The sequence below is a fragment of the Equus przewalskii genome, chromosome 18 (assembly GCF_037783145.1).
Source record: "Equus przewalskii isolate Varuska chromosome 18, EquPr2, whole genome shotgun sequence".
NCBI classification, from domain to species: domain Eukaryota; kingdom Metazoa; phylum Chordata; class Mammalia; order Perissodactyla; family Equidae; genus Equus; species Equus przewalskii.
The window spans coordinates 22,980,808-23,006,671 of record NC_091848.1 but is presented as its reverse complement, the minus strand read 5'-3'; the positions used below and the strand labels follow the sequence as shown (position 1 = coordinate 23,006,671).

The window sequence follows — 25,864 nt, the reverse complement described above, 5'->3', positions numbered from 1 at the left end:
TTTTTAAATTCTGAGTGCCACTTGCCAGTAGTATGACCAAGCACAAGTTAATGAATTTATCCAAATCTCAGTCCTAGTATCTGTTAAATGAGCCTGTCAGTACCTAAACCACAGGTTTGTGAAGATGAAATAAAATTAACATGTAGATGGTACTAAATACTTGTTGGTTTCCTTTGCCATAAAGGTGGTTCTGCTTTTCTCTTGACCATCATCCTTTACCATTTTCCTGGTATTATTTTGGTTGCTTGATCAAGATTGCCCTAGTGGATCATCTTAGCTAGATCTTATCCATGAAGATAAGGAAGAGGACTCATCCAGTTCAGTTCTTCTTAGGTCCTAAACCCTCAAGGAAGGGAGTTGGTAGTGTAATAAAACACATTATGTGCATTCATGAAACAATTATAGGTTTCATGAAAACTTTTGAAGAAATTTGTTAATTGGGGTCCAAATTGGTATACTCCTGAATGGTGCCTTAAAGGCAGTTAAGTGTGTCATCCTGAAAACAAAACAAAGGTTAGAGTTTAATAAAAATAGTTATATTTGGTGTGTCTGCCCTAAATGAAATCCACTTTATAGGACCTAAAAACGACAATACTTGCTGCTTTACAGTAAGACATTTATGGCAGCATGCTTTTCTTGTCGTATGACTGTCACCTGTTCTACCTCATAATCATGGACCCATACCTTTGGCTCCAGTTCTTGTTTGCTAGGGCAGTGTTGAAATTAGATAAGATATGAATGCTTTGCTAAACTCATTGGTTGGAAAAGGCCCTTCAGAAGTGCGGTACTTGATTGTCCTCCTTTTCACCTTCTCTGCATTTTCTTTCTTATCTTGGTAACCATAGAAATAGTGAAGAGAGGTGGCAGTGGCCCAGATCCACTCCGTCATTGCATAGAAGATGATAGTTGCACTAGTCCTTTGTCAATGATGATTTGATAGAAAAGGGGAAGGGTTGGACCTTGAACAGCAGCTATTCTGGTTTTGAAGGCGTGTGGGAGAAGGGCTTACTGCCCCTGCACTGTTATCTCTGCTCTCACCATTCAATGCACTCCCAAGTCTCCTGCGCCCTTCACTTTTCCCTCTACTGTCACTGATGCCCACCCCTGCTTGATCAGTCTCTCCCACGTAGACTCCTCCATTTGTCTTTACCTCCTTCTCTTGGTCTCTCTGACTCTGTCCTCTCTCAAGGTGTACCGTGAATGTGAGCTTTGGAGTTAGAAAGATCTCCTATGAACTAGTGCATCAGATCCTCAACTTCCTGCTCTCTAAAGTTGTAATAAAACCTACTTCTCAGTTATTCTGAGGATTAAAAAAAAGATGTATTTATGTATACATTTCTAGGCATTCAGTAGGCATTCTATAAATGTTGGTTTATTTTCTTGCATATCATTGTTTCTCCTCTGACCATGTCCATGTTCTTTTTTACCTCTAAAATTTTACTGCTCAAAATGTGGTCCGAGGACCAGCAACATGGAAAATGCCAAATCTCAGGTCCCATCCTAGACCTACTGAATCTGAATTTTAACAACATTGTGGGATGTTTTATCTGCATGTTAAAGCTGGAGAAGTGCTGCTCTAAAACAAAGACTCCTTCTCTTTCTATCTTTTTTCCAAAGGGGAAAGAATAATGGACACCACTGATTGCATGTCTACTCTGTGTCAGGTGCTGGTTTCTTGCCTGCCATTTCCCTCATCCTCACTCTCTGAGGTTGGCACTATCATCTCCCTTTACCTGTGAAGAAATGGAGACAGAGGAAAGTTCACTCCCCAGCCCAAGAGCAAGCAGGCACGGCAGAGGTGAGACTCAAACTCAAGTCTTTTTCCTGAACACTTTGTAGTACTTCAGAACCACAGCGGCCTACTGGCTTTTATTGCTGGAGAAGAAGACAGAAGTGGAAAAAAAAAGTATAAAATGAAAACAAAACAAAACAAAAAGAGAGACACGAAAGCGTGAAAGGTAACCTTGAGTTTCAGTGAAATCAGTAGAGAACCACTTTCTTGATGCTGATTCCAGCTGTCCTCAGTTCTTTTCCAGGTTCTTTGCCCTTTATTTGATATTGACATACATTTTGGCACCTAATAAACGATGGCAAAATATTTTACAAACATGAAGTGGTTATTTAGTTTTCAGTCTGTTTGCTGAAATGATGTATTAGCTGATTGTGGCATCTAACCCAGCATGTGATTGTGTTACTTTGTTCATGAGTTTTTTCCAGCAATATTTTTTCTCTCAACTACATTGTGAGATGGTTGGGGGAAGACAGCTCCTTCCTTCATTCCTTACAGCAAGGGGAAAAATACGCTATAGTATTTATATTTCTGGAATGGGAAATGAAATTTAATTTCAGGTTATTTAATAGTTTTAGATCATTTGCAGTTAACATTACATTTTATTATTAGTGCTTCTCCTTATTTGAGCAAGGAATCCATGCCAGTCAATTTCATTTTAGATCAAGACAGATTCATATCTTGTCTTCTGCACTAATCTCGATGTCTTAAATTTCTTGCTATGTTAATAAACTCCCTATGACTTTCGAAATTAAAAAGGCATAAAACATTAATTAACTGAAATATTTGAGTTTCCCATGTGGATTTTAATAATTATACCAATGATTCCATATGGGTCAAAATAAATACCATCTGATAATTGACCCAGGTAAAATAAGGTAGAACCTTCCTTATATTCCTCTATAATGTTGTTAAGCAGTAAGAGGTATGCTGGATCCACGAACTGATTTTTAAACTTTTGGAGGGATCTTTCTTAGAGGAAAATATTTTATCCTTACGACATTCTTAAGTCTCTTGAAGAGCTCATGATATATACTATAAGTACAGATATATTCCATATTTGAGCTACCAAGTTAATAAACTGTACCAACCTACCAATTTTCCCTCTCTTACCAGTTTTTCCATACTTTGAAGCTTAATTCACTAGACAGTGTTCCCTAACCAATCAGAAATGGGAAGATAACTGCTCCCAATAAGTAATATTTTTAAACCTCTCCACTCCACTTATTTATTTAAATTTGTTAAGACATCATGCTGTAAGGGGGATGGTTATCTGAATTTATCCCCTCTGGACACCAAAACTGTGTCCGTGAAAGTCAGGAAAGTCAGGTATCCATTCCAGTCCAGATACCTACTGTTGTGGGAATGAGTGAAAGTTCACAAACAGCGGTGCAGGAAATATCACATTTCTTTATTTTCCCTCCATCAACTGGAATTGGACTCTGAGCCCCCATCCTGTAGAACAAGCAGAGAATTCACTCACTCTTCATTGGCTCTTGCCACAGGACCGTGCTAAGATTCTGGGGAGGTACTGACCACTCTGGTCAGTGACCGTTGGCCCGCCTTGGTTTCTGCTGGCGTGCCTGTGTCTCATCAGCGTGGGTTAAGGGCCTAGCTTGCTTCTAGACCATGCCTGGGGAAGGAGAGTCTTGGGGGAGCCCGAGGATCCCTTTGCCTAGGGTCTGCCTTCCTTACAAGCACTATAGGCCTTCCCCTTGGGGGCCTTGCCTCATCCACTGGACACTGCCATCAAGCTATACAGCAAGTCTCGGGGCTCCACAGAACCCACTGACTTCTGTCCCGTGTCTAGTCTCTCAGAATCTTGGCTTGCTTTCTTTTCTGATTTAAAAAATGCTTTCCTCTCTCTTCTTCCCCTCCAAGACACGCAGGGTTATGTCTTGTATGGATTTAGATTTTTCAAAAGACCAGAAGAGCCTCTGACTTCATATGTTTATGTTTTTAGCTCTGTAAAAATTCCCAAGGTAAGAAGTTAAAAAGGACTTTCCTCCTTACTTGAGACTGGAGGAGGAGAAAAACAGGAGAACTGGGTAAATTAGAATTTAAAAAAATTATCCCGACCAGTGTCAAAGAGGTTTTTATCTTGGGATTCTATGAAAACAATAAAGGCATTTATGTTTGATTAAATGTACTCTAGGTTGAAAACTCTTTACTGTAAACTACATTAAAGATAAATATACAATTCTGATAGAAATTTCTAGTGCCTCCTGGAACTGGGAAAATTTGTAGCCCAGGTTTAGGTCTGATCTGTGTTCCTTTGTGGCATTTCCTCTCTTCTGCTCGTGGGGTCAGTTTAGGTTTCACATGTTAGGAAGAGACACTTTACTTGGGGACTAAGGGGAAAACAGATTCCCAAAGTGTTTCCTTTGTAATATTATTAAAAATATGTAAATATTCCTCCTGCTCTATATATGTATTATATATATAATATATATATCTCATCATGTTTTTGTTTCATGGATTCAGTATTTCACCTTTTTTCTTTGAAGGTACTAATCATAGTCTTTATGAAATTTATTTGTACCCTGCACTATTCTCTAGCCCAGGAAACTATGTTTTATATATATACATCTCCAAATAGATAGTCATATTTTTTAAGTTTGTATTTCAGGTATATTAAATAAATATCCATGTATAGATTGATTTAAAGGCATTTAACTGGATAACTTGAAGGTGAAAATTATTTTAAAAGGAGAATAATATGCAATTTTTTCAAGTGGTTTCCATAAAACCAATTTTATGCTAGTAAGATATGTGTGATACAAGATTTTATATAGTATATTATATTTTAAAAGCATTAGGATATGGGCTGGCCCAATGGCATAGTGGTTAAGTTTGTGTGCTCTGCTTTGGTGGCCCAGGCTTCATGGGTTTTGATCTGTGTACGGACCTACACACTGCTCATCAAGCCATGCTGTGTCAGTGACCCACAAACAAAGTAGAGGAAGCTTGGCACAGATGTTAGCTCAGGGGCCATCTTCCTCACCAAAAAAAAAAAAAAAAAAAGAGAGAAAGAAAGAAAGGAAGGAAGGAAGGAAGGAAAAACATTAATATGCTGATAAAACTCTGGAAACTCTTTTTGGAAAGTGAAGAGTTAGCCAATAATTTATCTCTTTGCATCATGAGGGATGGATAGTAATATGGGTTCAGGAATCAGACTGCATGGTTTTGAATCTGCTTTCACAACTTCTGTGTGATGCTGGTAAATTACTTAACCTCTCAGAACCTCCATAAAATGAGGATAATAATATCTACATCACAGAGTTGTTGTGGGGATAGAATGAAAAAATACTTGTAAAGTACTTAGAACTATGCCTGACACATATTTAGTACTTAGTAAATGTTAGGTATTATTAATATTTTTTATAGAATGAGGAACCACTGTAAATGATCATGGTATGTAATCTATCCCACCAATTATTTATGGATAACTGTTACTTATTCTTCTGTTAAAAATTATTGTATTTGATATATTTGACATATTTGCTTCTTAGAATAATGAAGCTTCAAAAAACTCACCATGTGTTATCAAATATGATTGTCTTGAAGAGCTATTGAGTGTGATCTCAATTGTCAGAGTGGAAAAATCTTAAGACACAATCACATGGAACTCTGCCACGAGACTTTCTGATGCACACCCACCCCCTAAACAACACCTACACACTCACATACAAACTCACACCTTTGAGGCAAGCAAAGATACTGCTTGCCTCAATGTTTGCATGCAAAAACAAACAAGAAATCTATGTCTCTGAAATAAAAAGTTAACTTTTCCTACCAACATAGGTGTTTATTGTTTGGGGGAACATCATTTAGGATACAGGCATTAGAATTTTACAGTTTGTTACTTCGGATACTGTATTTTAACTCAGCTTTAATCAGTCTTTCTGAAATGTGACGTATTTTCTTCCTTCTTTAATATTTGTACTACTAATAATGGTACCTGACATTCATAGGCCAATTACTACATGCCTGTACTTTCTTTGTATTAACTTGCAACAACTCTATGAGCTGGATACTCATTATTTCCATTTTAGAGGTGAGGCACAAAAGTTTGAGTAACTTGCCGAAGGTTAATAGCCAGTGAGTGGAGGAGCCAGGATTTGAACCATGCCTCTAGCACCAGCTCATTTTAACACCATACCGTACTATACAGTAAGATATATGTTAGTGGGTGATATGTGTAAGGTTCCACAAAATGCCTGACTAGGGTTTGTGTTTGCTGTGGAGCTGATTTTAAATCAAGTGAAAATCAGAAGTGTGACTCTGAGATTATATTACAATGAACTTTTATAACATTTAAAAAAACATTTTATTTGGAAATATAGCTTATCCTGTTAACATAGATTTTGTTTTTTAAGCTCTAAGTTGGTTCTTTAAAATAAGAAAAAAAGGCTCCATAAAGAAGCTCACTTTGTCAAGCAAAGTGTTGAAAGAGACTGTGAAAATAATAAAAATGGCACCTTGTATTTGTCTAGTGTTTTATTTTTAAAATGTTTATGGGGGTTGAACTCGCTGTTACAGGAGGATTACGTTATTACGTTCATTTAAGAATTACATTATCACATTCATTTAACTAATGAACTCCCTAAAGCTTTACAAGTATCATCCACTGTTCTCTGGCAGCAGAAAGGAAAAAACATATGTCACTGAGTTGCTGGCCTCAGGAATGTTGAGCTGATGGGGGAAAGTTTACTCTCTTGTTAATTTCAAGGTGCTTTAAGAAATTAGTGGCAGCGATGTTACCTGTTGGTTTCCATCTTATCCTTTGCTTCGTTAATCAGAACTCCATTGGGTGGAAAACTTTGTCCTGTGGAGCTTGAGGCCTGATGAAGTCTCCACAGTGCCCACTCTCACGTCTCAGGCCATCTGGGCGCGTTTGAGATGGAACTTGGTATTAGGCTAGTGGTAAAAACATCCCCTATCTGCAAGCTGATATGATGCTTGAATTCCCCTTATCCTCCTCCTTATCTAAGGTCTGCCTGCCCTTTCTAGAATAGCCCTACAGACATGTGGGAGCTCCCTAATTCTCAAGGCAGCCCCTAAATCCTTCCTCTGTTCTTTCCTTTCTGCCTTTCCTTCCCTCTCCCTCCCTTTTCTTTTCTTTTTACCAGGGCCTTATAACATCCACTCGTTTTTTCTTTCTTCCTTCAGGGCCACACAGAACAATTCCATGCCCTCCTCAGACCGAGAGTCCTACAGCTAACTGGAGGCAATTGCTATCTTTAGTCATATCTCTCCACCTAAGATTAAAGAATCACTCTGTATTACGGGCTATAGAGTCCTTCAAGCATTCTTTAGAAAGCAGTATTAGCTATTATTATGGAGCTAAATATTAGCTCAGTATTAGCTAAAATTTATTGAGCCAGGTACAATACCTATACCATTTCTAATCCTTACAACTTTGCCAGGTGAGTTAGTGATAACCAATATTCACCCAGCCTTTACCATCAACTCGTCTAAGATATGGTAAACACAAGTAAAGCCCTTATAATAGTAGTTGACACTTAGTAACACTCAATAAATGTTCATTGTTTTTATCTTCTTGTACTTCTGTAAGCAGATGGAGAATTTTTGACTCAACTACAGTTTTTTTTTTTCTTTTCAACTTGATAAAATTAACCTGAGGAAATCATTTGGCTCCTTTTATTAGTTCACTATTTCTCGGCTTTGTATTAACCACATATTTTGTCCTTAAAGTCATTCAAAAGGATGATCAAGGATCAAGAGCTTCAGGTTGTTCTGGGCCTGGCCTGCCTTGCGCAGTTTTCTGAGGTCTGTTTCTTCCGTGGAGGAAGCACTATCCTGCACAAGGAGAATGGCACCTGAAAGTTGAGTTTCAGCTCTAACAGGAGAACACTGAAAACACAGCTCTAGTTTGCTTTTCACATACTAAAATTCATTTTGAAAAACACAGCTTTTCTCAGCTCAATTAAAGGGAAGGAGAAAGAGTTGATGCCCCTGGTGATCAGGTGCGGGGCTGCTGGTGGCACCTGCCACTCCAGCCTGAGAACTGGTGTATGTAGGCATTACATAATGTTTGGGGAACATTATTTAGTAAACAGGCATGAGAATTTTACAGTTTACCATGTAGGATACTGTATTTTAACTCAGCATCTCTCTTTTTCCCCTGCAAGTATCAGCTTGGATTTTTGGGCCAATTCCCTTGGGCTCACATTTCTTTGAACTGGGAAGGACTCATAGAACTGGTCTAGGTGGTTATAGAAAACCTCAGCAGTTGGACGCCTGTGGCTGCTGATCTGGTCTGTTACCCGTTGGGAAAGGAAATGCTCTGGAATGAAGAGTGTCTGGGTCAGATTTAGGCAATACGGGAAGAAGCCTGCTGGAAGGAGACCTGGGGTTTGGTTCCTGGGCACTACACCCAATCTCAAGTCGTGTTGGGAGCTGTTCTTACCCTGAATATGAAGCTCAGTTCCCCAACTCCTTTTATTCTATTTTTCTTTTTTTGTATTCCACCAGATGTCCTTCAGTCTGACATAGAGAGGGTTAAGGTGCCTTCCAAAGCACACAAGGTCACCCTTATTCACAAAATGTCAGGGCTAGAAGCAGATCTGGAAATATATTTAGCAGAGATTTTAGTAAGATATATTTACATGGTTCACTCTCGCTTCCATGGGTGATGTTATTGCTAGCCATTCCAGTAAAGGAAATGGAATAGCTTCTAAGAATATTCCTACCAACGCGTGTGCTGACTCACATGACATTCTCCGTCCTCTTTTGGACCAGATTCTTATCATGAGATGTATGTGTTCCACAGGGACCAGTACCAGTGACAGTTTGTGGTGGAGGAGCAACAAGGTTTAAAATATTAAGAGCCAGTAGCTAGTCTGTGAAAAAACTTTCCAAATCTAATAGATCATAAATTAAACAAAACTTGAAGATAGAGCTTTCCTCTAATTTGACAGCATCCTAATATTTACATTACATTAGCAAATATGATTTGTTAAGTTTTGCAATAAAATGCAAAAAGCCTCAGTGAGGCTATAGGAAATACTGAATTGTCTTTCTATTTTCTTCATAGGAAATATTGCAAAATAATTGTCAAATGAAGACCTGATTAAAGAATATACAGCCAGAAATGTACCAAACAAATATTATAAAGGGATGTCAGGGGGGTGGCCTAGTGGTGCAGCGGTTAAGTTTGCACGCTCTGCTTTGGTGGCTTGGGGTTTGCCAGTTCGGATCCCTGGTGCGGACATGGCACCACTTGGCAAGCCATGCTGTGGCAGGCGTCCCACATATAAAGTAGAGGAAGATGGGCATGGATATTAGCTCAGGGCCAGTCTTCCTCAGCAAAAAGAGGAGGATTGGCAGCAGATGTTAGCTCAGGGCTAATCTTCCTCACACACACACACACAAAAGATATAATAAGTAAATGTGTTGCAAAAATGGAACAATGTGATGATCTGAAGGGAGAGGTAAGTCTGTAAAAGAAGAAAGAGCGATGGGCTGGTGAACAGGAATGTGAGGAGGAACAGGGCAAGGAATGAATCAGGTCTTTTTCCCCTGGCAGACATCTAGGTTCCACCTGCTGCAGTTCCAGAAGCAAAGTCTGTGAAACCGGGACATGCCGCTTGAGTCAGCACACCTGCTTTGCTGTGAGGTCTATGAGGCTAGAATTGAGCAGCTGGAGACCCGAGGGTGGGTGAGATTTCTGGGAGAGTGGTTGTAGGGAAGAAAGTGATGAAGAACAAAGAAAACAGAGATAGGAGGATTGATTAGAAAACTCTGGTGGAATTCAAAGAAAGCGAACCTCTCAAAAAGGGGATAGTCAGCTGTGGAGAACTGAAGAGACAAGGTGAACACCACTGGAGAATGTAGATTTGTTGAAGCTCTGGAGATGGAACTAGATTAAAGTGGGTGGATGATACAAAAGTGGAAGGAGTGGGTGGAGACCAGAATTTTGGCAGAGAAAGGAAGGAGGGTAGTTTACTAATGGAGGGGATTAGCTAAGGTTTTTTTGTTTGCTTTGTTTTATTTCTGGGACAGAGGAGGCATGTTTCAGGGAGTAGACAGACGAGAAGGGTCAGTGAATTAGGAGTGAAGATGTTAGAGAGAGAGGACTCAACTGAATAAGGAAGGAGGTAAGACAGACAGTGGTGGAGAGAACAGATGGGAAAGGAAGCAATATGTCCCCTGTTGAGACTGGTGGAGAGGATGAAAGAAAGAGTGTAAAGAGAGACGCTTGGAGGTAGAATGGAGAGGAGAGGAGGCATCTATCATGAGTTTTCAGGATCGATAAGACAGTAACATGAGGTGTCTGCTGCATTCAACAGAGTCTGTGAATCAGGTTACAGTGGGGATGTCCAAATTGCTTTTCTCCCCATGAGACTAAGCAGAAGATTATGTTACTGTAAACTGATGTTTGAGCTACAACAACAAAAAAAGATACACAGTCTGTTGCACACCTTAGCTTTGTAGCTTTCGGAGAAAATGGGGCAATTGTCTGTCTTTTCATGGCAAGAAGCAGATAATGCAATCTCATCACGACATGATATATACACCTTGTGATCACTTACTTATATGAAGTAAAAGTAGAGACATAATGGGAGGTGACATAAATTTCATAACTGTATGCTGTGGAGTATGTACTTCTTTCTCTGGAAGGATTCCAATAAGCCAATTATCAAGTTTTGTAACTGTCGCTTACTTTGGTGAGTAACAAATTCATCAGAAGAAGAAGAAAGACTTGTATGAATCAGAGGCAGAGCCAGGAGGTAGTCTATCCTTGGTTCTTACTATCAGATCGAACTAAGAAAAGCCAGAAGAACTGGCGAAACCTGCTGGGAAGGAGTGAGTCATTGTGCCTTGTTTGATAAAGCTTGCTGCATTCTCTCATTCTCTCTCTGAGAAAATTCGACTATTCTTCAAAGCAATGCCTTTTGCCCTGAAAAAGTAGCCCATGCCAATGGTGTGATGGTGTTAACCCCCACCCAGATCCTCCCTTTTTGAACCAGTCATCTGGTATGCAAGCCCCTCTAACCCTGTCACTTCCTGGTACCCTTTGCGCTCCTGGACACACTCCTCCTTGGGTCTATGTAAGAAAATAAAAAGCACAAGCAGTGGCAGGACTGGGCGGGCAGGTGAGTGAAGCAGGGCAGGACTCTCTTATTAAGACCTTCTTACTTAATCACAGCTACTTCAAAGAAGTGTGGGCCCAAGGGAATTGGCTGAAAAGTCCAAGCAGATGCTTGTAGGGGAAAAGAGTATGGGAAAACATAATTATTTCTTGCAAAATAAGTAGCCGGAACCATGTCAGCATCATGGACTTGTGCTGACATAATTGAGTTAGGTCATGCGAGCGTGACAGATGAGATGCCCCAGAGTCAAGGGGTCCTAACTTGTGGATCTCTGCCGGGATGAGTCAACACTCCCCAAGGGGTGTTTAGGGGGTGTTTTGGTCGTCACAGTGGGGGTGCTACTGGTGTTTAGTAGGGGTGGGATGCAGCCATGGTAAATGTCCTGCACTGACTGCACAGACCACGCGGCCCAAGGAAGAACGATCCCACTGAACACGCTAGTATCACCCTATTGAAACACACTGAGTCGGAGATACCAGAGAATGCTTCCTCATGGCATTAGACTTCATGGCTTTTCATGTAACAAATCAAATTCTTTGAAAACAAAATGCAATTAAGTTGGATGCTTTAGACATTGATTCATTTCAATGCCATTTCCAAATATGAAGGACAAGTATCAAGGGAATGACCCTGAGTTTGTGGAGAATGAATAAAGTTGTTTGGATCTACCTTAAAAATAAAATATAAATGGGAGAGGGAGATGGATAACTAGTGACAATGGGTATAGAGTTTCAGTTTTGCAAGATGAAAAAGTTCTGGAGATCTATTGCACGATGATGTGAATACACTTGCTACTGAACTGTACGCTTAAAAATGGTTCAGATGGTAATTTAATGTTCTATGTTTATTACCATAAAAAAAAAAGTCAGTGAAATAAGGAAATAAAAAAAGACATAAATGGCTTGGGAATTGGTCAAGACCCTCATTTTAAACCTTTGGAACAGAATTTCCGTATAGCCAGGTCAGACTGTAAGTGAACATAAGTAAGGCCATCTTGTTGCACTAAATGACCCCAGTCCCTCCTTTGTGAGACTACTCGCTGCTCTGCACGTACTCAAAAAAAATTCATATGCTCTCTTGATTTATGGCCTCTGCCTTCTGCGTACTCCCCTATAGCTTGATAAAACTTTGTTCTTTGAATTTCTTTCCAGGAACAGGCTGACCACTGGTGGGAAACACACCTACAAGAAATTCATCATCACTGACAGAAGAACAATGAAAGACCCTGGAGTCCGTCATGCCTGAAGGCTGACATTTCTAAACACCCTCCTTACTGCCCATTTCCCCTATATAACTGCCTGAAGATTCTGTAATCCTTGAAGATGGGTTTTTTGAGACATTAGTCACCCGTCTTCTGATTTGCCAGCTAATCTAATGAAAACTTCCTTTCTCATCCCTGACTTGTTGTGATTAACTGGCTCAGATCACTGTCAGCAGAGTGAGCCCATTGCTCAGTATTAAGATGTAAGCAAGTCATGGAGGAGAAGTTTGTATTTGGGGTCCCTGAACATCAGCCATTTTGTTATTTGATCCTTTTTTCTACCTCTTTCCCAGCAGGAATCTTCTCTGCCCTCCCCCAGGAAGCCATAATCTAGTGATAATTCCTTAGCTTTTGACAGTGCATTACAGTTGAGCAATCCTTTGCCCTTACGTTGTCTCATTTGTCTTCCTCGCTTCCTCCCTTTCTCCATACACCACCTCTCCTCCACATTCCAGCCTCCCCCAGGCCTTAGCCTCATTGTCTCTCTCCTAGACTCCAGCAATGGCTTTTCACCTGGTCCCCGGCATCCCTGCTGCCTCTTCCCCACATTCCAAATCCCTTCTCCATACTCCAGTCGTAAAGATCTCTTTTAAAAATTATTCAGATCATATCACTCCTTAGCTTCAAACCCTTTAATACCCTCCTTTGCACTTAAAAACAGTTTCCTTACACACCTCTCTCCTTCCTCGTTTCTACCTCTTGCCCCTTGTGCACTGTGCTCCAGCTCAATGACCTTCCTTCTCTTCCTCAAACAAGCTTAGCTCATTCCCACTGTGGTACCTTTGCACTTGCTGTTCCCTCTGCCTGGAATGCTCTTTAAATGGCTGGCTGTTTGTCATGCTTTACATCTTTGACTGAATGTCACCTTTTCCAGAATCCTTCCTGACCCATCCCCCACCAACTCTTCTAAAATAGCCTCCCTCCTCCTAGTCACCCTGCTTACTGCAGTTACAATTCCTGTCTCAGTCTGAAATTGATTTGTTCACATTTTTATTATTTGTTTTCCTCTATTAGAATATAAGCTCCATGAGGGCAGGGTCATACGTGTTTTATTTATCATTTTATTACCTGCATCCAGAATAGTACTTTTTACATATTAGGCACTCAACTAATATTTGTTCAATGGATGAATGCATGAGTGAATAAATTTGATTTTATAACACTCCTGTGAGACAGGCAGAGAAAATATTCTCAATCTTATTTTACAGATATTTTCAGTTATATTTTACAGAGTATCTGTACTTGCCAGTCATGTAAGTGGTGGAGCCAGGGCAGAACAGAAGTCTTCTAAGTCCCCTCTGCTGCATTCTTTTTGACAGCTCATAAGCGGTTCATCTTAGCCATCTTAGAAGATGGAAGAGGACGCGGGCACTTGGAGAGAAGATCAACCGTCACGCTATACTCACATTCACAAAATTGTAGCCAGAGATGGAAGAGCGGGAGGGTTCCCCGCCAGTGTGTTCCATCCTCACCATGTCTGTACTGGGCGCATGCATAGCATGGCTGGAGGAGGCAGGAGAGCATGGTGGTTCACGGCAGGGCTTTGGAGGAAGACAAACCTGGATTTCACTCCTAATTCTACTACTTACCAGCTGTGTCTTTAGATAAGTTCGTTATCTTTTCTGAGACTCATTCTCCTTTCTTATAATGTGGGAATAACATCACTAACATTTTAACGTTCTTTGGGGGATTAAATAAGAGAATGTCTGATGTTTCGTGTATAGTAAGTGCTGAATAAAGAATATGGTATCAGAATGTTATGAAGATAGGATTCAACAGGCTTATAAGAAGTTTAGCTTTCCAATGCCTCTTTCCTCTCCCTACAGAAATGGAAGGGAAGTTAATTCCTGGTATTTAGAACTGACAAACTCTCAGTGATCATCCAGTCAAGCTACTTATTTTGTACTTTGAGGAAACTCAAGACCAGAGAAGGTGGTGACTTGTCTGGGTTTCCTTGGCCAGTAGTGGGGGAATTGGCAATGGAAATGGAACCTAAATGGACTGACTCCTGTTTGTGACTCTTTCTATTCACTGTTGACATCATAAGGCGTGGAAATCTCAGATTTCCACCTGTTTTTTTCCTTGGCCAAAGTACACAACAGAAGCCAGGAGGGTCCCCTCAGGGCAGATGGGATTGCATAGAGAGGGGCAGGGCCTGACAAGTCCTGCAGCCCTCTCCAGGGCCCGCTTGTTGGCTGTGTGACTTGGGCCAGTTATTTCTTCTCATTGAGTCTCAGTTCCACTATCTACAAAACAGGGATGATAATAGTAGCTATATCTTAGGGTTGTCATAAGAATTAAATAAAATAACCCACATAAAATTGCCTGCAACATAGGAAAGACTCAATAATAGATCTATTTCTAAACTTGTATTAAAAGTGATATTAAAATGGCTTTTGTAGGGGCAAATATAGTTTTGTTCATATAATCTATATACAACATATAATAATATTTGACTAACCTTGGAAAAATATAAACTACATAGTTCTAAAGAAATATATTGATTACCATTGAACACTGGTTTCTGGTAGAGAATAAAACATCCCAAACTGACTGGTAAATGAAATCCCCTGCCCTACATTTCGTGTTGTAAAAACAAATAATGAGGCTGTATTAAATGTTAGTACTAAAAAATGAGTTAAAATACAAAATACATTAGAATAAATTTCTGCAAAGTCTATACAGACAGAGGGAATATATCAATAAAAATGAGCGCAAAGCAACCAGCGACATAGCATATATATGAATGAATTTTTTTAATTTAATTTTTACTGTGGTAACATTGGTTTATAACATTATATAACTTTCAGATGTACATCGTTATATTTCGATTTCTGTGTAGATTACATCGTGTTCACCACCCAGAGACTAATTACAATCCACCACCACACATGAGCCTAATCACCCCTTTTGCCCTCCTCCCTCCCTCTTCCCTCTGGTAACCAGAAATCCAATCTCTATCTCTATGTGATTGTTGTTTTTATCTTCTACTTATGAGTGAGATCATATGGTATTTGATTTTCCCCCTCTGACCTATTTTGTTTAGCATAATACCCTCAAGTTCCATCCAGGTTGTCACAAATGGTCGGATTTCATTGTTTCTTATGGCTGAGTAGTATTCCATTGTGTATATGTACCAGATCTTCTTTATCCGATGAATGAACTTCTGTACAGGGAGTCACAACACATATAGTCAAATATTTCAGTAAAAACTAGTACAAAGTACAGGATCAAACTATTACATTGGAAGGAATGCCAATATCACAGTGACGTGGGCAGTTATATCAAATAGTTCACAGACTATTAGTATACAGAAGGCAGCAAGGGAACAAATTGAATTCCAGCAGAATCCAGTATTACTATTAATACCATATGCCCATAACGATGAGCAGAAACATTTAAAAAAAAAAAAAAGGTATCATAGAGGTTTACTCTTTGTCCTTAGAACCCAGCAAACCTTCTTCAACATTCATCAACCATCAAGCTCAAACCCTTTGTCACTGCTGAATCCTGATGTGTCTCTTCATCGCTGGGTGTCACCACACTAGAAATGAGGCCAACACTTCTTCAAACCAGTAAATCCACATTTCTAGACTGATTTCACCACTACCTTTTGTTTTAAAACAGTGTGTTCACTAGCAACTCAACACTTCTCTTTTTGTTTTCAAGTCTTTGTGATTTTCTTGGTTGTTGCAAAATCTGACCAATCTGTGATACAGGAAAAAGAAATCCCTGTTAGTGGGGCCACCCTGCCAGGCCAGCCTCTCTCCTCAGCTCAGAAAAGCCCTGGAGGAGGGGTAACTAAGAAAGACATTACAGAGAGCTTCCTCTGTCAGGGAGGAGGGCTTCAGACATCCCAAAGGACAGATGAAGCCAGGGGTACTTATTCCTGATAGAAAACATAAATTAGACTCAATGAGGGTAGAGGATGGATGCTCATTTTTGACAGAATAATTTCCTACCATATAGAAATAAAGATTTGACCAACTCCCCACCCTAAATTCAGGGCAAGTTCTTCATGACCAAAGTTTAAGCAAAAGTCTCAGTTTCTATGGTTTATTCCTTAGTTCAAGATCATTTCTGAACATGTTAACTATGGGAATCAGAACACTCAGGGAGGAGCTAGGCAAATGTCCCTGGGGACCAGAAGGCTGCTCAGGCATGAAGGATCTGGGAGGGTTCTGATTCGACAGGTGGAGGATGCCACAGAGTCATCTCGGATTTTTGGCTACAGAAGTAGTAAGCTTTCATGATAGGCATTTCTAACCATTGCTGGGGTTTTCTTAGATGTCGATATATGTCTTGGTAGATAGCAGTGGGTTTGTGTCTCAACAGTAACTGTGCATGACGGTTGTCTCCCCGGTGGACTACTCATAGAGCAATGATGCAAGCGGACCCATTCCAATGTGGAAAGAAAGTCTTAGAACTTGTAACTGCTAAAATCTCACATTATAAGTTTTACTTTTGTGTTTTTTTCTATGAAACAGTGCCAGTATATAGTTTATAAAAAATAAGTGTATGTTTATTGAGGGCATGTGCACAACAACTTTTTACTGATTAGGATGCACAATCTAAAAACATTGGAGACCACTGGCCCATAAGGCAATTGTTTCGGTGTACAGAGCAGAATAATATTAGACTTCAATTTGCTGAGCAATTTCTCAGTTGTGTGCCCTTTACTTGTCATTTAGCCATCAGTTTGGTGGCTAGGATTATAATGATGTAACTAAGGAATAATCTGCTGGTAAATAAGGAACTCCAAAACAAACCACTGAGTCGTGGCCACGGTCAGATGCTTTCTGTCTTCCCTTCGCTTAGGGGGAGGGGTACAGCGGGAAAACAGTGGTTTAGTAGTCAGAAACACCTCAGTATGACTCCAAACTCTGCCTCTCATTAACTTTATGATTTTGAGAAACTTAAGCTTTAACCTAGCTGAGCCCCAACTTCCTCGCTTGCATGATGTAAGAACGAAATGAAATAACATAAGTAAGCACCTAGCATAGTGCCTGGTGAGTAAGCACTCAACACGTCAGTTCTTTTGTTTCCCGAATCTCTTACTCATAGATCAGATCACACATATATTGAGAGAATTGCCAAGTCTATACGGCTAAGTGAAATATTTAAGAACTACGTGGCTTGGGAATTACATGACATAAGCCTTGCCAAATTAAAAAAAAAAAATCTGCAATTAATAATGACAGGGAACCATGACAGATAATGCTGTCTAAAAAGAAGCTCCTTATCCACACAGAGGGTCTGATACCCCCATCCGTGCCCAAGGGAGAAAAGCATATGTAGTCCCATCCTTTGGTGTTGGCTTTGGCTGGCTTCCTGGTTTGTACTCCAGAGGGAAGAAACCCTCCCTGGCCTCTGTCGGAGTTCTGCTGCCAGTCTGCACACCCTTGGCATTTTCAAATAGCCCCAGCTGGGCAGGCAAGGCACAGGTGACAGAGCAACAGCTGTGGAGATTCTGCTGGGCCAGCAGTGGCCCTTTACCCAGGCTTCCTGACGACCACAGCTATGACAGGTTCGCTTGTGAAACTTCCTCTCCTGGCTTGCCGTAGCCAGTATAGGGCTATCTTCCTGTTCAGTTGGTTATGACCCAGGGTGAAGAAGGATATGGGAGAGCCTGGGTGGCAGAGACCCTTTATATTCAATATACTTGATGAGTTTACAAGAAAATCACTGGATTTTCCTCCTTTCCCAAAGCATAACTTGTTGATAAAACCTATGGTAAGCTGAATGATGGCTCCAAAGACATCCAGGTCCTAATCTCTGGAATCTGGGAAAGTTATAATGGCAGAAAAGAGTTTGTAGATCTTTTAAAAGATCTACAGATGGGGAGATTATTCTGGATTATCCAGGTGAGCCCTAAATGCAATCACAAGCGTCCTTTAACAAAGAGGCAGGGGACCGGCCCGGTGGCGCAGCGGTTGTTTGCATGTTCTGCTTCGGTGGCTCAGGGTTCATTGGTTCGGCTCCCGGGTGTGGACATGGCACTCTTGGCAAGCCATGCTGTGGTAGGCGTCCACATGTAAAGTAGAGGAAGATGGGCACAGATGTTAGCTCAGGGCCAGTCTTCCTCAGCGAAAAGAGGAGGATTGGCAGCAGCTAGCTCAGGGCTAATCTTCCTCAAAAAAAAAAAAAGGAAAGAAAGGCAGAGGGAGATTTTGACACAGAAGAAGAAGGCAAGTTGACACTGAAGCAAAATGCTGCCTGGCAGGCTTTGAAGAGGGAGGGGGCCCATGAAACAGGGAATGCAAGAAATGCAGCTGGAAGGGCTGGAAGAAGCCAGGAAGTGGATTCAGCCCTAGAGCCTCTGGAGGGAGCACTGGCCTGTTGACACATTGATGTTGCCAGTGAAACTGACTTCAGACTTCTGATCTTCAGAATTATAAGAGAATGGATGTGTTATTTCAGTCCCAAAGCTTGTGGTAGTTTGTTACAGCAGCCATAGGAAACTAATACAGAAGCTTATATATAATGAATTTTGTTTTTTCCCCAAAGCTTTTCTATACACATAATCTCACTGGATCCCCAAAATGACCCTACAGCATATATACACCATTATAACCCTTTTATAGGTGAGGAAATCGAGGTTCAGAAAGGTCAACAAATGGCTCAAGATCATCCAGCTAGTAAGTAGGGTGGCATTGGGATTTGAACCCAGCTTTGTCTCCTCCTGGAAAGCCTGTCTTGTTAAGACCATGTGCGTTTGCATGTTGTTATGTACATTTTACTGTTGGGAAAGGAGTCACAAAGAAGTAAGCACTTGCCTGACAGAAGCAAATAGCGGGGCTACAGGCAGAAGCTAACATCACTGATTATTTTCTAGGGTCTTTACCAACATATAAAGGGTAAGGAGAATGTGGGAAGCAGATAACTACCTTTCCTTTTTGTCAGACGGGTTCATTTCTGAAGAAGAGCCACACTCGGTCCTGTAGGTGGCTGTAAGGGTGGTGGATTCCTCTCTTTGTTTTTCTGTCCCCAAGTTTCAGTTTTTGTGTTTGAGTCACAAACCAAAAGCAAGGGTGACACTCTTCTCTGGGCTGCCCCTAGTTTGTGCGCCTTAAGGTGGAAACTTCAGGACACAAAGAGATTAAGTCAGTCAAAGGGTTATTTGCCAATCTCGCGTCTACTTAAACCAACGCTCAACAACAGTGTGATATTTTCGTTTTCAGCCCTCTGCTTGCGAGACCTTCTTTTTTCTCCTCCTCCTCCTGGATATTTGAGAGGTTTCACTCCTCGCTTTTTGGTTCTGGGTGGGGAGGTTGTACTCACAGGGCTGCGCACCCTCTGGGAAACTGCTACAGAGAAGGGCGCTCTCCCTCCTTTCTCACCTCCCTTTGGGAGGACAGATTGGCAGTGTTGACCTTCAGTCCTGAGTCCCCTCCCTCAATGCACAGGTCCCTCCGAGTCTTTTAGAAACAGTAGGAAAGCATAACTGCTCTTGCCCAAGCCAGTGTCCCCTATGGCTGCCTCCTCACCGCCTACACAGACTCTGAATCACAACCAGATGCTGGCGAGGGGAGGGTTGTCCAATGCTCCATGCACGGACTTCCAACAATTCTGTTTTTAGACCTTTATAGCATCTCTCACCTTACGTGGCTCCTGGTGCCTCCAAATTTAAGCTTCTCAATGATTCTGCAAGGCAAATTGCTTAGCTTCTCCTTGGGATTCCCTTCTACAGTTTCCATAGCTCTCTCCCCTTTGCTGAGATAATTTTCTTTTTGTCTTATAAAATCTCATTACATCTACTGATATCTCCTCTCCTATTCTCTTTGCCCTTAAGGATTTATACCTTTTTCCTTATTTACCGACATTTTAGTGAGGACTTGTTGAATAGGAAAGGAGATAAATGTATGTGATCAGTCTATTTGTGTAACCTTTACCTTGAGTGGTTCAATTTATTTTTAATTATGTCTTGTCAGGGCAACAAATGATGGAATTAAAAAAAATTCCTTTCCGTAATCCTTTTAATTTTAAAAGGAGAGCTTAGCTCTTTTAACGTTTTGATTGATAGATTTATAAATCGTTGCTCTCTGCTGAATCCTTTTGGTTATGTCATTTTAATAGAACATTTTAAAGTCTTCATTTAATTCCATGTGGATGACTATCAAATGTTTGAAACCTAGCTCTTTAGCTTTAATCTTCTAAACACCTCTATTCTATAACTCCAAATTTGATTTAATTATCTTTAAGCCCTCTCTGAAATTTCAACCTTCCAAACCAAATTTACCCTTTTATTTTTTTAGGAGGAAGATTGGCCCTGAGCTTACATCTGTGCCAATCTTCCTCTATTTTGTATGTGGGATGCCACCACAGCGTGGCTTGATGAACGGTGTGTAGGTCCACGCCTGGGATCTGAACATGTGAACCCTGGGCTGCCAAAGCAGAGCATGTGAACTTAACCGCTACACCTCCGACTTGCCCCCCCAATTTTTGTTAGAAATTTTTGTCAATATTTTCCAGTTAGCTAAATTTACCTTTAAGGCATTTTATTCTTTCCTAACACAAACAATAATAATATCCATCCTTCATCCCCAGAGGGGGTTTTGCTGTCCTCTGCCACCCACTGCTTCAGTTGAGGTCACCTCTGTCACCTGAGATGTTCTCAGAATGGAAAGGTATCAGGCAAGGATAAAAGTTACACATTGCACAAAATAGGGAACCACTGAGCAGTAGCTGGGTACCCTACTACTTTTATTGTTTTAAAAGTATTTTCATGCATACCATACAACTTTCTTCTCCCAGCAATCCATAAGGGAGGCAGTGAAGACATTCTCCAAATTGACAGAGGAATGGCTAGAGTTGGGAGGGGTGACTTAGTGACTCACCTAAGAGCACACAGCTAGTGGGCCACAGCCAGGCCAACTCACCCAGCTCCTGGTAGGGTGCTTTTCCCACTTCTCAACCTTCTGACATTTGTTCCTCACAATAACCAAATAATTTCTCAGACACATTGCTCCTTCCTGCACCATTAGCCATTAGGTGCACTAATAGCCACCATTTATCAGGTGCTTTCTATATGTCAAGGCCATATTAAGAGCTTTATATATATTAATTCATTTAATGGGCTTATCAATTCTATATGTACTACCATCACCATTATCATTCCCACTTTACAAAGGGGGATGGAGGGGAACATAAAGAGGAAGTAATTTGCAAAGCTGGCCACACAGCAGGTGAGGGGCCTGGTCATGCAGTCTGCCTCTGGAGCTTTGCAGCTTCCATAGTCTCACTTTGGTATAACTTCCAGCTGTTAAAGACCTTCATACAAAACCCCCTACCTCCACCCCAGCCTGAAATCCAGATGGAATCTCAAAAGCAACTAGTTCAGTTTTTCTCTCACTAATTCCCTGCATCTTAGACAGTCAATAATTCTTGTGAGTGCCAAATACTAATCTAGGACTTTTCTAGTTTTTGCTCACCATCTGACCTCCTAAAGAAGGGCTCAGGGTCGCTTGGACCCTGTGGCCAAGTCATTGAAGTTGACGTTGAAGCTGAAGGTCGACTCTGACCCTCCACATCTAGCTGGCCCTCTTGTCACCCATAGCACTAGGCATGGTGTTTGTTCCTTGGAACATGCCCAGGGAGTCCCAAAGTCGCAAGGTTTTTAATTTATTTCCTTAGCATGAGCTTCCTTATTGGCCCATTTTCCACTGGCTCCCTGTACTATGGACAAGATTGCTTAAATTAATTTGAACTAAATGCATCAAAATGTTAATGGTTAAATACTTTTTTGGTTTATTGTTTTCCTTTTTTAAAAATTAAAAATATTTTTGAATTGAGTAAAAAAACGCATAACAGAAAATGTACCATCTTGACCTTTTTTTATTTTTTGCTGAGGAAGATTGGCCCCGAGCTAACATCTGTTGCCAATCATCCTCTTTTTCCTGAGGAAGATTGTTACTGAGCTAACATTTGTGCAAATCTTCTATTTTATGTGGGATGCTGCCACAGTGTGGCCTGACAAGTGGTGCTAGGTCTGCACCCTGGATCCAAACCTGTGAACCCCGGGCTGCTGAAGTGGAGCATGTGAACTTAACTACTACACCACTGGCTCAGCCCCTATCTTAACCATTTTCAAGCGTACTGTTCAGTAGTGTTACGTGTATTCACATTGTTGTGCAACAGATCTCCAATAAACTGTCACAACAATGGGGTTCTAGGTGGACATTATTGTGTTCTTTTTGTTTTTGCTGAGGAAGATTTGCCCTGAGCTAATATCTGTGCAAAACTTCCTCTATTTTGCATGTGGGTCACCACCACAGCATGGCCACTGACAAGTGGTTCAGGCCGGTGTCCTGGAACTGAACCCAGGCTGCTGAAGCAGAGCATGCCAAACTTAACCACTAGACCACAGGGCCAGTCCCTGGATATTATTGTCTTCGTTAGGGAAGAATAAAATATCTCAAATGTTATAAATTTAACTAACTGGAAAACATTGGTACTTCTGACAGAAATAGGGAGTTTAGGGAGGCTAAAATATTGAGGAGGGGTTAATGGCTATCTCTGGATTGTGGTATGATGCATGGTTACCTTCTTCTAGTATTTAAAATTTGATGGCTTTCCTACACTGTGTATGTTACTTTTGTTTATCAGAAATGAAACCAAAGAACCAAAGGGAAACCAGCACAGCTTCCTGGCAGGTGTCAAGCATACGCTCCAGTTTAATAATATCAGTACAACCAAAGGTTACTTTTAGGCACACTTTTGTAGAGGAACTTTCCTGGGTTTGTCCGAGATGAAGCAATTTCACAAGTTTGGGCACAGAAGGTTCAAAGAAGCTGCTGACAGTCTCAGCTGTCAAGCCTCCTCCTTGGGGATGCCAGGTTAACTTGGCAGCTCTTGCTGTATTCCTAGACTTTCTGGTTAGCCTGGAACGTCTTGTCCAACGCATAGAACCATAGATTAAAACATCCTCTGGCGCCACCTTACGCTAACTTGAATGAATTGCACCTATTTAGACTGGTTTCACTGTAGTAGACTCAGTCGCTATAACTCCGTGAATTAGAGAGATAAGGAACCTATTTTTGTAACTACACACCCTTAATCTCTTTACTTTTCCAAAAGTTTACTGTTATGTAATGTGATACTTGAATTGTTTGATACCAGGATTCATGATTCAGTTAAACACCTGTTAGGACAAATATTTGTGTGGAATTTATATACATTTGTATCAAGTTCTCCTTCTGCTTGTGTCACAAGGATGTCCTAAGACTCGCTTGGGATGATGCACATAAGACTTTGTATATGATATGATTGCCAGGGGAGGACAGAGCTAGGGCGTCACGGCTAAATTGAAGGAGGAAAGTGCTTTATAATAATAGAGTGGTCAGTCATTAATAACAACAATAGTCAACACTCATATGGTGCTTATTACATGCCAGGGCCTGATTGAAGTACTTTTTATGCAGTAGCTCACTCAATCCTCCCAACAACCCTATGAGATAGGTACAGTCCTGTCTCCATTTTTTTTTTAAAGATTTTATTCTTTTTCCTTTTTCTCCCCAAAGCCCCTCGGTACATAGTTGTATATTCTCAGTTGTGGGTCCTTCTAGTTGTGGCATGTGGGACGCCACCTCAGCGTGGCTTGATGAACGGTGCCATATCCACGCCCAGGATTCGAACCTACGAAATACTGGGCCGCCTGCAGCGGAGCACGAGCACTTAACCACTCGGCCACGGGGCCGGCCCCAGTCCTGTATCCATTTTAAAGACCAGGAAATAGGACACAGAGAGACCGAATAACTTACTCAAGAACACATTGTTAAGTCAGTAGCCAAACCAAGATTTGCACTTTGAACTTATGCATTTTGACTGCAGAGTCTATAGACATTAGGCATTACTGCCTCCAGCATTAAAACAGTAGAAGTACTAGCTTCCATTTATTGAGCCATTAACTGTGTGGACTCAGTGACTCAGATGCTTAATCTTCTATCATCCTCACACTAATGCTATGAGGGACTAATTATCTCATTTTAGAGATCAGAAACCAAGGCTTAGGGTAGTCAAGGAACTTGTCCAAAGTCATACAGCTGTTAAAGAACTGAGTCCAGCTCTATCTGATTTTAGACCCCTGCTTCTTTTTTTGTGAGGAAGATCGGCTCTGAGCTAACATTTGTTGCCAATCTTCCCCTACTTTTTGCTTGAGGAAGATTGTCACTGAGCTAACATCTGTGCCAGTCTTCCTCTTTTTTATGTGGGATGCTGCCACAGCGTGGCTTGACGAGTGGTGCTAGGTTTGTACCTGGGATCTGAACCTGCAAACCTGCAAACCCCAGGCCGCCAAAGTGGACCACGTGAACTTAACTCCTATGCCATCGGGCCAGCCCCAAGAACCCCAGTTCTTAGCCACACAATCATGTGGCTTCTTAGAGTGTCATCCATCTAATCACCGCATGAAGAGAAGAAAAAGTTACTACAGCAACATAGTGGTTTGAAATAGGTGAGTTATACTCCTATATGCCCTTGTTTTTCAAAATGAATCTTGACTATGTTTTAGTGAGAGCCTTCTATAGTACAATATGCATTTCTTGCCCTTTTCAAGAAAACAAAGCTTTATGTTGATCTTTAAGGGAAAATCATCATGCACTTCAGTTGTTGTATGACTCTGTAATGCCGTAATTGAAAATTGTAGTGCCATTTGCCCATAAATAAAATGAAACCAAACTGCCATATTTTTTGAGACATTGCATCTGTATTTTCCAATTTTTACTCTGGCTTCTTCATGTGAGACTATCATTTCTGGTTGCTTCCTACGTATTTCATACGGTAGCCCATCTCTCACCTCTGATACCAATACATTGTACATAACTAAGAGAAAAAAGAACATTGATAAAGGAGAATTGAGAGAAATATGAATAAACTAGGAGAAAAGAAACACTGAAACAGGGTGCAAGGTATTCTCCTGTGAGTAAAAGCCTAGAGTCTCAGAGAATAAAAGTTGTTAAATCTATTTGAGTTCTTTAGATAATTTTTTGTTTACTCCCTTTCTTACCTGCATTCCGGAGACCTGAAATAGCTGGATAGCTGGATTCTGAAGAGATAAAATGTTACCATACATGGGAATAAAATGGCTACTTTGACTTCATGGCCCATCTTGAGATCCAGAGTGGTCAGAAAACCGCCCTGTCAAGTTTTGCCTCAGTCTGTTAGTGTGCTGTCTCTGCGCAGTAAGATTGATCGGGTGTCCAGCTACTGCTCAGTGGTTCCCCATTTTGTGCAATCTGTACCTGCTTTATCCTCGCCTGATCTCTTCCCATTCTGAGAACATCTCAGGTGGCAGAGGTGACCTCACCTGGAGCAGTGGGTGGCAGAGAACACCGAAGCTCTGTCTGGGGATGAAGGGGGGAGAAATCAGGCCTGGTGATCTAGGCTGAAAACAGGACCTCCATTGTCTCAGGGGAGTGGCTGGTTCCTAGAACAGTCTGGGGCTGAGGCTGCAGCACTTTCCTCAGGGCTCTTGCTGTAGGTGTGGCCGCCTGGGGAGGCCAGACCCGGGATAGCAAGACAGCAGGGCTTGAGTCCTACACACCCAGGGCCGTTAGTTTCCCAGCTTGGAACATGAATAGGGTCCTCACTGTCTTTCACCACGTCTGATGAAATACCTCACATTTCTCTGCAGTTCCTCTATAGTTGCATTACTTAGGATTTTTTTCTTTTTTTGGTTTTATGACTCTAGCAATTTAG

General features: G+C 41.1%; 2 long non-coding RNA genes across 2 annotated transcripts in view; one reads left to right on the top strand and one right to left on the bottom strand.

Moving 5' to 3' along the window:
- LOC139077102 (uncharacterized) overlaps nucleotides 1-12,301 on the top strand; it is a 33,765-nt gene extending 21,464 nt beyond the window's left edge. Inside the window, exons 2-3 of the long non-coding RNA XR_011529356.1 lie at nucleotides 1,618-1,798; nucleotides 12,060-12,301. This is a non-coding gene — a long non-coding RNA (uncharacterized lncRNA). The remainder of the gene's footprint in view (nucleotides 1-1,617; nucleotides 1,799-12,059) is intronic.
- Nucleotides 12,302-14,136: 1,835 nt separating this feature from the next.
- LOC139077103 (uncharacterized) lies at nucleotides 14,137-25,374 on the bottom strand. The gene is made up of 3 exons (XR_011529357.1): nucleotides 25,173-25,374; nucleotides 19,057-19,250; nucleotides 14,137-15,335 (listed from the first exon to the last, which is right to left on the bottom strand). It is a non-coding gene; the product is annotated as an uncharacterized lncRNA (long non-coding RNA).
- Between the last annotated feature and the right edge of the window lie 490 nt (nucleotides 25,375-25,864).